This window comes from Manis pentadactyla, chromosome 5 (genome assembly GCF_030020395.1).
Source record: "Manis pentadactyla isolate mManPen7 chromosome 5, mManPen7.hap1, whole genome shotgun sequence".
Taxonomy (NCBI): Eukaryota; Metazoa; Chordata; class Mammalia; order Pholidota; family Manidae; genus Manis; species Manis pentadactyla.
The window spans coordinates 117,287,871-117,300,396 of NC_080023.1; the positions used below are offsets into that span (position 1 = coordinate 117,287,871).

At 42.4% G+C, this 12,526-nt stretch overlaps 1 pseudogene; it reads left to right on the plus strand.

The window, feature by feature from the left end:
• The first annotated feature begins 3,827 nt into the window (after positions 1 to 3,827).
• On the plus strand, positions 3,828 to 5,263 carry LOC118921539 (pyruvate dehydrogenase (acetyl-transferring) kinase isozyme 1, mitochondrial-like; annotated as a pseudogene).
• The last annotated feature ends 7,263 nt before the right edge of the window (positions 5,264 to 12,526 follow it).

The following is a 12,526-nucleotide window of genomic DNA, read 5'->3' on the forward strand; positions in this document are numbered from 1 at the left end:
TTTTCAATTTGGTGTTTGCAATGCAGAATTGCTACTTTTTCTGGGAGCCAGACAGCCTTGAGGGGTTTTAGTATTGTGCCAGCTAAGGGTTGGAGAGGAATCAGTGTCCCTATGTGTTTAAGAGGGACACAACCATATGGGGTACCTTGACATTTATTTTTTGTCCCAGAGTAAGTTTATCTGCTTTTTAAATGAATAGAACTGTGGCTGCCAGTGTCCTGAGGCAGGGTGGCCATCCTGCCTCAATTGGGTTTAGTTCGTTTTTTTTTTCTGACAGGTATGCAACCAGCTGCTGCCAGGGCCTAACAGTTTATGTGAGAACTTCGAAGGCTACATTTTTTTTCACGTATGAAGAGACTGAATGGCTCCTTTGTATCTGGCAGGCCTAGAGCTGGTGCCTGTTGTGAAGCAGCCTTTATTTCCAGGAAGGTGGCTCTTGTCTCTTCTGTCTAGACAGGGGATTGTTGGTATGCGCCCCCCAAGGAGGCTGTAGGGGGGTTTTGCCAATGCCAAGAATCTGGGAATCCAGATTTTGCAGAACCTGGTTGCCTCCAGGAACTTTCATATGCCTTTCTTCATCTGGAGCTGGGCTAAGGAAGAAAAGACCCTTTTTTTCTTCAGCCCTAGTGCCCTTTTTCCCTGGGTGAGGAGGAAGCACAAGTACTGGACTTGCTGCTGGCAGATTTGTGCCCTTTTGTATGAGGCTTGGTATCCTGAGTCTGACAGGAGTTGCAAGAGGGCCTTTGTGCCTTCTGCACAATTTTCCTGGATGTCACTGTGAAGGAGGAGGTCATCTACATACTGCAGGAGGGCACAGTGTGTGGCTTCCCTTGAAAAGCTGGCAAGGTCTATGGCCAATGCCTCTCCAAAGAGAGTGGGTGAGTTCTTGAACCCTTGCAGAAGCAGCATCTATGTTACTGCATCTGCCGCAGTATCTGGTTCAGTCCATTCAAAGGCAAACAAGCTGGCTTTGGTGGGGGGGACAGCCAGAGGCAGAAAATATCATCTTTTAAGTCTAGGCAAGTGAACTATTTGGCAGACCCTGGAATCTGGCTGAGGAGTGTATACAGATTTGGGACCACTGGGTGTAAAGAAACAGTCATTCTGTTAATGGTTCACAGGTCTTGAACAGGCCAGTGCCCTCCTCCTGATTTTTTGACTGGTAGAAGTGGGGTGGTCCAGGGCTACTGATACTCGGTTAGGATGCCTGCCTCTGTGAGTCTGATTAGGTGTTCCTGGATGCCTGCTTTTGCCTCTTGTGAGAGGGGTACTGTTGCTGTCTCTGTGACTGGGCCCCTGGAGTCAGTTTTACAGTGACAGGGGCTCAGTTAAGAGCAAGTCCAGGTGGGCTGTCTTCAGCCCACCCTGAGGGGAAGGCAGCTCTGAAGTCAGGTGGGCTGCTTGAGAGGGTCTGGGCACAGAATAGCCTCCACTCCTCTTCCCTGGGTGTGATTATTGCCAGTACGAGGGGCCCTGGCTCTTCTTGGCCGGGTTTAGTGTGAGGCTGGTGCATCCAGTTGGTTCAAAAGTTATTTGGTCTCTGAGCTTTGAGAATATATCTCGGCTGAGGAGGGAGCAGGGCACTCAGGCAGGTAGAGAAACTTATGTCAGGCTTTGTGGCTTCCAAGTTCACATTGGCGGGCTTGGCAAAAGTGTTCCTGGACTGCTTATGTCCCAGTGGGTCTGAGTATAGTTGCAGTCTTTTTACTGAAGGGAGTTACAGGGAGAGTGACTACAGAGTCTTCTGCCTCTGTGTCAACCATAAAAGTCATCTGTTGTCCCCCCACTTTCATTTTGACTGTGGGCTCATGGAGGCCGAGTGTGAGAGAGCCTGGTCTTTGTCAATCTGAATCTGCTCCTGCCAGACTAATCAGCCTTTCCCCATGAGGCTCCTTTCGGCAGCCACTGGCTTCAGGACTTTGCCTCAGTTGGAGCATTTGTTCTTCCAATGCCCTTTTTCTTTACAGTAAGCATGTTGGTCCCTGGCTAGGGGTGTCCTGGGCTTCCCCCCTCTTGGTGGCTGGCTTCTCTCTGCCTTCTCCCCATCTCTTTCTTCAGGGCAGCTGCCAGGAGGCTGACTTTTTCATTTTTCTTTCAGCTTCTCTGTCGGCCTGAACTTCTCTGTTTAGATATACTTTGTTGGCAATTTAAATCAGTTGAGTGATATTTATCCCGGCAAAACCTTCAAGTTTTTGGAGCTTTTGTCTGATGTCTGGGGCAGTTTGAGCTACGAATGAGGTGTTGACCATTTGTGGGCTCCTTGGTGACTCAGGATTGAAGAGGGTGTAGATGTGATAAGCTTCACAGTCTTTCATAATAGTCCCCAGGCAACTCTCCCAGTCGTTGAGTAACTGAAGACACTTTGATCATGTCCATAGGCTTTTTGGCCCTGGCTTTGATCCCCTGGAGGAGGGCATCCTGATATCAGTGGATCTGGTGCTGTCCCTCAGGGGTGGTGAAGTCTGGGTGCTCCTCAGGGACAGCAATTTCAGCCCATGCACCCCAATCAAGGACTCTGGCTGCCTCCTCTCTTCCATTGTGAACAGGGTGTAGACAAGCTGTTGGCAGTCTTTCCAGGTCGGCCAATGGGTGTGGAAGAGGGATTTCATGAGACCAACCAGGGCTTGTGGCTTTTCTGATGGAGTGTTGTGTTTTTTAATTGAGAAGGTTAGTTGTGCAGAAGGGTTGATAGTAAAACATGGACTGGCCAGGCTGGATGGTCCCATCTTTATTATGCCTTTCAGGCTCCTGTGTCTCTGGCACCGGCATCTGAAGGGTGCCTGCTCCTGGCCGAGGGCATAGTCTGGCTCCTGGTCCAGGAGAGAATGGGTCCACCTGTTCTGGAGTTGGCAGGGAGGCTGATGGCAGCAGGGTGTCTGGGACTGGGGGCTGTGTGCTGCTGACCTTGGGGGCGCACAAGGTAGGGGTAATATTGGCTCTCCCTTTGGGTCAGCAGTAAGAATTTGCAGAGGCTCAGGCTTCTGTTGATTCTTTGCAAACTTCTTTGTTGAGGCAACTAAGACCCTACCCTGTCCTTGACTGCTGCAAGTGAATCGCACCGAAGGGGGAAGAGCCTGGGCAACTTCTAACCAGGAGTTAAAATACGGGAACTGATTAGGTTGACCTGGATCTCTAGGGATGACCCGCCAGACTCAGTGGATTGTTGGGACATCTAGGGTTCCTTCTGGAGGCCACCTTACACTAAAGGTGGGCAATACAGATTCACACAAGGTTTTCAACCTGCCAGGAGTTTATTTTACTCTGTAGTTTTTCTGAAAATCCCATCCTAAAATTCTTGATCATAGTGTCAAAGACTGTGGGTTTACCATGCCCTGACCCCATGACGTGTCCGTGGACAGTGCCACGACAACAGACAAGGGAGGGGTGCCTCCTCTGGAGAGGAGACCAGTCAGATGCCCATCTGTTCATACTCCTCTCGGAGCCTTTGATCAGCTTTGACTAAGGTGCACCTACTCAAAACTTGAGGAAAAAACTGTTTAAAGCACAGTAGTTATGTTTCTCTAGACACACAGTAAGTTCCTTAGGGAGGATTTTTGTAAATTACAATCCTTTTTTCAATTCCTAACTAACACAAAATTGGGCATATAAAAGACAATAAAACCATGTTTTCAGATAATACTTTGATCTAAGAAGAATAAAAAATGAGTCTGGGGATACTGCTTCACCAGGTATATTAGTTTCCACCATGACAAACTACCATAAATTTAGCTGCTTGAAACAACATGAATTTAATGGCTCTGGGGGCTGCGCTGTGGCAGCAGTCCCCGGTCCCCTGAAGCCATCACGTTGCTCACGTGGGGCTCGGCATGGGGCTGTCGCAGCTGCTGCGCGGAGCCACCTCGGCCGACCCTGGGCCCCTGCAGCGTGGTGCCCACCCCAGCGCCAGCCGCAGCCTCGCCTTGGACTCCGGCTCCGGCCTGGCTCCTGAGCTCAGCGTTCTGGGCCAAAGGGACTTGTATGTGTGCTTCTCACCGTCGCCGCTCTCCATGAAGCATTTCCTGGATTTCGGAGCTGTGAATGCTTGAGAAAAGACCTCATTTATGTTCCTTTGGCAACAGTTGCCTCTTGGATTGGCAAATATAATTAAAGAAATGTCTTATTCCTGATAATCTTCTCAGGACTTCTTCAGTTCAATTGGTACAAAGCTGGTATATCCAGAGCCTTCAGGAGCTTCTTGATTTTAAGGACAGAAGTGCTGAAGATGCAAAACTATTATGACTTTACAGATACTTAATTTAGATCAGGAACCGACACAATGTTGCTGTCCTCACAATGGTCCAGGGTGTGTTTGATTACAAGGAGAGGTTCGGAGTGGATCCCGTCACCAGCCAGAATGTTCAGTACTTCTTGGATCATTTCTTCATGAGCCGCATTTCTATTAGAATGTTGCTCAATCAACACTCTTTATTGTTTGGTGGGAAAGGCAAAGGAAGCCCACCTCATAGAAAACACATTGGAAGCTTAAATCCAAAGTGAGACATAGTCATTAAAGATGGCTATGAAAATGCTAGGCGTCTGTGTGATTTGTATTATATTAGCTCTCCTGAGCTAGAAATTGAAGAACTAAATGAATGCAATGAGAACAACAATGGAACACCATGCAGACAAAGGTGTTACCGCCCAGTTCAAGTCCACATCACACTGGATAATGAGGATTTGACTGAAGATGAGTGACCGAGGAGGTGGTGTTCCTTTGAGGAAAACTGAGAGACTCTTCAACTACATGTACTCAACTGCACTCCGGCCTCATGTGGAGATGTCCTGAGCAGTGCCCCTGGTTGGTTTTGGTTATGGATTGCCCATATCACGTCTTTATGCACAATACTTCTAAGGAGACCTAAAGCTATACTCCTTAGAAGGTTATGGGACAGATATAGTTATCTACATTAAGACTCTGTCAACAGAATCAATAGAAAGACTCCCAGTGTATAATAAAGCTGCCTGGAAACACTACACCACCAACCAAGAGGCCGATTACAGGTGTGTCCCCAGGGAGAAAGCCGAAAGACATGACAGCATTCCGGAGTGCCTGGATACACTCGGGACACCTGGAAAATCCCATGTCGCTTTTGTATTAGATTTGGAAGGGATGGTGTTCAGAACTATATTATACCAAATACTTAATGTGTCATTTTCACGATTAACAATTTAGGTAGAATAAAGGAACAGTGCATTCCATTTATGCCTGTTAAACTTCATAAAGGATGAAACTGTACCTATTTTATACTTGTATTTTCACAATTAACTGAATATATTTTTAGACAGCCATATTTTTGGTCAACTTTCCTCTTCATGGTGGACTTCAGAAGTGCAGAAGTCTTTGGTTTCTACAGGAAGCTGTGTGGATTTCAAAAATACTTTTCATTTATGTCTGCTACAGACAGTTTCTTAATACTGATTAGCTAGTTAGCCATCTTTCTGTTTTTTTAAAGGATTCTGCCATCGTTTATTTAGTAATGTCAACTTCAATAATGTGGTCTTCAGATTTACCAGGGGCTAATTACAAGTAAGGCAGAAAACAATTACCCAGTAAGTATAAAACCAGCCACCTTTCAGCATCTACATGCATTGTCTGCATTCTGAAGTTAATTTATCATTTTAAACTTTCATTCCAAAGGATTATAATGACTGGTTCCCTGTTGAGCGAAACCAGAATCATGGGCAATCTACTTTAAATGTGCTGTGATTATGCAAGGGGAAATTTTTATACTAAAAATGAAGTAGCAGCTGCTAAATTCTAGAGAAGAAATTGAGGGCAAAGCAGTGAGTCCCAAAACTGAACTATCGATTGCTGAGATTATCTGATGGGGTTAAGAAGCAGAGTATTTTTGGGTCCTACTCTAGAGGTATGGAATCAGACTCTCTATGGCTGGAGCCCAGAAATCTCAATTTTTAGAATGCTTCCTAGGTGAGTCTGAATGTCCACCTAATTAGGAAACCACTCTTTTAAAGTGAGAAATGGTGATACTATATTTGCTAAAGTAATATATCTTTATTTAGGTTTTGGGTTTTATCTATTGAAAGGTCAGACTTCTGGACTCTAGAACAGAAAAAAGTGAATTTCAGGCCTGATGCTATTAGCATAATTAGAAGCAGGAGACAAATTAACTGTGGAACCATAAATACACAAATATTGACAAAGAACAGTTTTTAAAATAGCCAGATATTTGTTATTAGGCAAAAGTTAATTTGGTCTTATCATAACAATCCTTTGCATATGGTAATTTGTACTTTACAAATACTTTGGTATAGTATGATGCTTCCCTTGGGCTTTAAAACAGAGTATACAGCAGGTGGTATCATTCTGTTTTTGAGACTCAAAATGTGGCCCAGAGTTGCACAGAATTGGATCTGGGGCCCAAGCTGTAATTGCTGGTCACTGTCACCCGCCACATCTGGGAGACCATGAAGCTGGGCGACTGTGTTGTTAGTTATACCTCATATTTTAAGGTGACAGAGAAATACACTGAAAATAAATTTTAAAGGAAGATTTAAAAGTTGAAAGAACAGATTTACTACTTAAATAGTGTAACTTTATTTATCTGGAAAATACATTGCACTGAAACATCTCATTCTAAAAATGATTTCATAAGCTTAATAATTCTATGTAAATGTGTTCATTGGAAGGGATGTTAAAGGGCAGTTAGTCTAGGATCTTCATTTGAGAGATGATGATCCTAAGACTCGGGATGTGGGGTTTGCCCAGGACTTCTGATTTATGCAACCAAATGCTTGGAAAAGAGATATTTTACTTAATATGTCATTCCTTAATTATGAATTTTGTGAAAAATAGTAGAATATGACGGTGAATGATTTATATTAGTTCAATGTCTAACAAGTTTTTAGCTTTAAAATACACTTGTGCAATGATGAACTAGTTCAGAATTTTTTGAATCAAAGTATTCACTTTCTTAAATGAGACATTTGCATAGCTGACATAAATTTGATGATTTTACTTATGAAACCCTCTTCTCCCCAACAACAACAAAAAAATTAAAGTTTTTCATTGTTTAAAAAACAAAGCAGAGGTGGAGCCAAGATGGCAGCGTGAGTAGAGCAGCAGAAATCTCCTCCCAAAACCACATGTATCTATGAAAATATAACAAAGACTCTTCCTAGAATAGAGACAAGAGGACACAGGACAACATCCAGAACACATCCACACCTGTGAGAACCCAGCGCATCGCGAAGGGGGTAAGATACAAGCCCCAGCCCCACGGAACCCGAGCACCTCTGCCTGCAGTGCCCAGCGGGAGGAGAGAAGTCAGAGCCGGGAAGGAGAGGGAGCCCAGGACTGCTGAACACCCAGCCCCAGCCATCTGCACCAGAGCACAGACACAGTACATGCGTGGGGTCCTGGATACTAGGAAAACATGGCAGCAAGACCAGTGAGCGGGTGCCTGAGGCCGGCGCTGGAGAACAAAGAAATGCGAGCAGCCATTTTTTTTTTTTTGGCGAGAGCTTTTTGGAAGTCTTAAAAGGACAGGGACCCCAATACTAGGGAAACAGGGCAGAAAGACCGGTGAGCAGGTGCCTGAGGCTGGCGCCTGAGGACAAAGAAAAGTGAGCGTTTTTTTTTGTTTTGTATTGTTTTGTTTTTAATTATTGATTTAATTTTGTTGTTTTTTTGTTTTGGCAAGTGCTTTTTGGAAATCTAAAAGGGGCAGAGTGGGACACTTAGTCCAGAGGTAGGGAATCTGGGGATCTCTGGGCACTCTAACCCCCTGGGCAGCAGGGAGCACAGAGGACACTTACAGAGATAAATAGACTCCCAGCCGCTCCCCCTCCAAAGGGGCTCCACCATTTTGAAGCAGCCGCCCAAGCCAAGCCACGCCCAAAGCAACAGCTGAGATAAACTCCATAGCAGCCGGGCAGGAAGCAGAAGCCCTGTGTGCAAGCAGCTGCCCAGGACAAGCCACTAGAGGTCGCTGTTCTCCCAGGAGAGGAATGCCAAAAACAAGAAGGGAAGTTCTTAAAGCAGTCACTCGTTCTAGCTCTGCAAACTATTTCTATCACCAAGAAAAGGCAAAATTACAGGCAAACCAAGATCACAGAGGCAACACCAGAGAAGCAGAAGACCTAACCAGTCTTCCTGAAAAATAATTCAAAATAAAAATCATAAACATGCTGACGGAGATGCAGACAAAAATGCAAGAGTAATGGGATGAAGTCCAGAGGGAGATCACAGATGCCAGAAAGGAGATTACAGAAGTGAAACAACTTCTGGAAGGACTTATAAACAGAATGGATAAGATGCAAGAGGCCATTGATGGAATAGAAACCAGAGAACAGGAACGCATAGAAGCTGACATAGAGAGAGATAAAAGGATCTCCAGGAAAGAAACAATATTAACAGAACTGTGTGACCAATCCAAAAGGAACAATATCCATATTATAGGGGTTCCAGAAGAAGAAGAGAGAGGAAAAGGGATAGAAAGTGTCTTTGAAGAAATAATTGCTGAAAACTTCCCCAAACTGGGAGAGGAAATAATCAAACAGACCACGGAAATACACAGAACGCCCAACAGAAAGGATCCAAGGAGGACAACACAAGACACATAATAATTAAAATGGCAAAGCTCAAGGGCAAGGAAAGAGTTTTAAAGGCAGCTAGAGAGAAAAAGGTCACCTATAAAGGAAAAGCCATCAGGCTATCATCAGACTTCTCAAAAGAAACACTACAGGCCAGAAGAGAATGGCATGATATATTTAATACAATGAAACAGAAGGGCCTTGAACCAAGGATACCGTATCCAGCATGATTATCATTTAAAAATGATGGCGGGATTAAACAATTCCCAGACAAGAAAAAGCTGAGGGAATTTGCTTCCCACAACCACCTCTACAGGGAATCTTACAGGGAGTGCGCTAGATGGGAGCACTCCTAAAAAGAGCACAGAACAAAAAGCCCAACATATGAAGAAAGGAGGAGAAGGAATAAGAAGGGAGAGAAGAAAAGAATCTCCAGACAGTGTATATAACAGCTCAATAAGCGAGTTAAGTTAGGCATAAGATACTAAAGAGACTAACCTTGAACCTTTGGTAACCACGAATTTAAAGCCTGCAAAGGCAATAAGTACATATCTCTCAACAGTCAACCTACATGTAAATGGACTTAAAGCACCAATCAAAAGACACAAAGTAATAGAATGGATAAAAAAGCAAGACCCATCTATATGTTGTTTACAAAAAACTCACCTCAAACCCAAAAACATGTACAGACTAAAAGTCAAGGGATGGAAAAACATATTTCAGGCAAACAACAGAGAGAAGAAAGCAGGGGTTGCAGTACTAGTATCAGACAAAATAGACTTCAAAACAAAGAAAGTAACAAGACATAAAGAAGGACACTACATAATGATAAAGGGCTCAGTCCAACAAGAGGATATAACCATTCTAAATATATATGCACCCAACAAAGGAGCACCATCATATGTGAAACAAACACTAACAGAACTAAAGTAGGAAATAGACTGCAATGCATTTACTTTAGGAGACTTCAACACACCACTCACCCCAAAGGATAGATCCACCGGGCAGAAAGTAAGTAAGGACATGGAGGCACTGAACAACACAGTAGAACAGATGGACCTAATAGACATCTATAGAACTCTACATCCAAAAGCAACAGGATATACATCCTTCTCAAGTGCACATGGAACATTCTTCAGAATAGACCACATACTAGCCCACAAAAAGAGCCTCAGAAAATTCCAAAATATTGAAATTCTACCAACCAATTTTTCAGACCACAAAGGTATAAAACTAGAAATAAATTCTACAAAGAAAACAAAAAGGCTCACAAACACATGGAGGCTTAACAACATGCTCCTAAATAATCAATGGATCAATGAACAAATCAAAATAGAGATCAAGGACTATATAGAAACAAATGACAACAACAACACAAAGCCCCAACTTCTGTGGGACGCAGAGAAAGCAGTCTTAAGAGGAAAGTATATAACGATCCAGGCACACTTGAAGAAGGAAGAACAATCCCAAATGAATAGTCTAACATAACAATTATTGAAACTGGAAAAAGATGAACAAATGAGGCCTAAAGTCAGCAGAAGGAGGGACATAATAAAGATCAGAGAAGAAATAAACAAAATTGAGAAGAATAAAACAATAGCAAAAATCAACAAAACCAAGAGCTGGTTCTTTGAGAAAATAAACAAAATAGATAAGCCTCTAGCCAAACTTATTAAGAGAAGAAGAGAATCAACACAAATCAACAGAATCAGAAATGAGAATGGAAAAATCACAACAGACTACACAGAAATACAAAGAATTATTACAGACTAGTATGAAAACTTATATGCCAACAAGCTGGAAAACCTAGAAGAAATGGACAACTTCCTAGAAAAATACAACCTTCCAAGACTGACCAAGGAAGAAACACAAAAGTTATACAAACCAATTATGATTAAAGAAATTGAAATGGTAATCAATAAACTACCGAAGAACAAAACCCCTGGGCTTTACCTCGGAATTTTATCAGACAAACAGAGAAGTCATAATACCTATTCTCCTTAACGTTTTCCAAAAAATAGAAGAGGAGGGAATACTCCCAAACTCATTCTATGAAGCCAACATCACCCTAATACCAAAACCAGGCAAAGACACCACCAAACAGGAAAATTACAGACCAACATCCCTGATGAATGTAAATGCAAAAATGCTCAATAAAATATTAGCAAACTGAATTCAAAAGTATATAAAAAGGATGCTACACCACGACCAAGTGGGATACATCCCAGGGATGCAAGGATGGTACAACATTCGAAAATCCATAAACATCATCCACCACAACAAAAAGAAAGACAAAAACCACATGATCATCTCCATAGATGCTGAAAAAGCATTTGACAAAATTCAACATCCACTCATGATAAAAACCCTAAGCAATATGGGAATAGAGGGCAAGTATCTCAACATAATAAAGGCCATAGATGATAAACCCACAGCCATCATCATACTGAACAGCGAGAAGCTGAAAGCTTTTCCTCTGAGATCGGGAACTAGACAGGAATGCCCATTGTCCCCACTGTTATTTAACATATTACTGGAGGTCCTAGCCACAGCAATCAGACAAAACAAAGAAATACAAGGAATCCAGATTGGTAAAGTAGAAGTTAAACTATCACTATTTGCAGATGATATGATACTGTACATTAAAAACCCTAAAGACTACACTGCAAAACTACTAGAACTGATATCGGAATACAGTAAAGTTGCAGAATACAAAATTAACACACAGAAATCTGTAGCTTTCCTATACACTAACAATGAACCAATAGAAAGAGAAATCAGGAAAACAACTCCATTCACAATTACATCAAAAAGAATAAAATACCTAGGAATAAACCTAACCAAAGAAGTGAAAGACCTATACCCTGAAAACTACAAGTTACTCTTAAGACAAATTAAAGGGGACACTGACAAATGGAAACTCATCCCATGCTCATGGCTAGGAAGAATTAATACCATCAAAATGGCTATCCTGCCCAATGCAATATACAGATTTGATGCAATCCCTATCAAATTACCAAGAACATTCTTCAACGAACTGGAACAAATAATTCAAAAATTCATATGGAAACACCAAAGACCCCAAATAGCCAAAGAAATCCTGTGAAAGAATAATAAAGTAGGGGGGATCTAACTCCCCAACTTCAAGCTCTACTACAAAGCCATAGTAATCAAGACAATTTGGTACTGGCACAAGAACAGAGCCACAGACCAGTGGCACAGATTAGAGACTCCAGACATTAACCCAAACATATATGGTCAACTAATATTTAATAAAGGAGCCATGGACATAGAATGGTGAAATGACAGTCTCTTCAACAGATGGTGCTGGCAAAACTGGACAGCTACATGTAGGAGAATGAAACTGGACCATTGTCTAACCCATACACAAAAGTAAATTCAAAATGGATCAAAGACCTGAATGTAAGTCATGAAACCATAAAACTCTTAGGAAAAATCATACTCAAAAACCTTTTGACATAGACATGAGTGACCTCTTCTTGAACATATCTCCCTGGGCAAGGAAAACAACAGCAAAAATGAACAAGTGGGACTATATGAAGCTGAAAAGCTTCTGTACAGCAAAAGACACCATCAATAGAACAAAAAGGAACCCTACAGTATGGGAAAATATATTTGAAAATGACAGATCTGATAAAGGCTTGACATCCAAAATATATAAAGAGCTCACCCACCTCAACAAACAAAAAACAAACAATCCACTTAAAAAATGGGCAGAGGAACTGAACAGACAGTTCTCCAAAAAAGAAATTCAGATGGCAAACAGACACATGAAAATATGCTCAACATCAGTAGTCATCAGAGAAATGCAAATTAAAACCACAATGAGATATCACCTCACACCAGTAAGGATGGCCACTGTCCAAAAGACAAGCAACAACATATGTTGTCAACGTTGTGGAGAAAGGGGAACCCTCCTACACTGCTGGTGGGAATGTAAGTTAGTTCAACC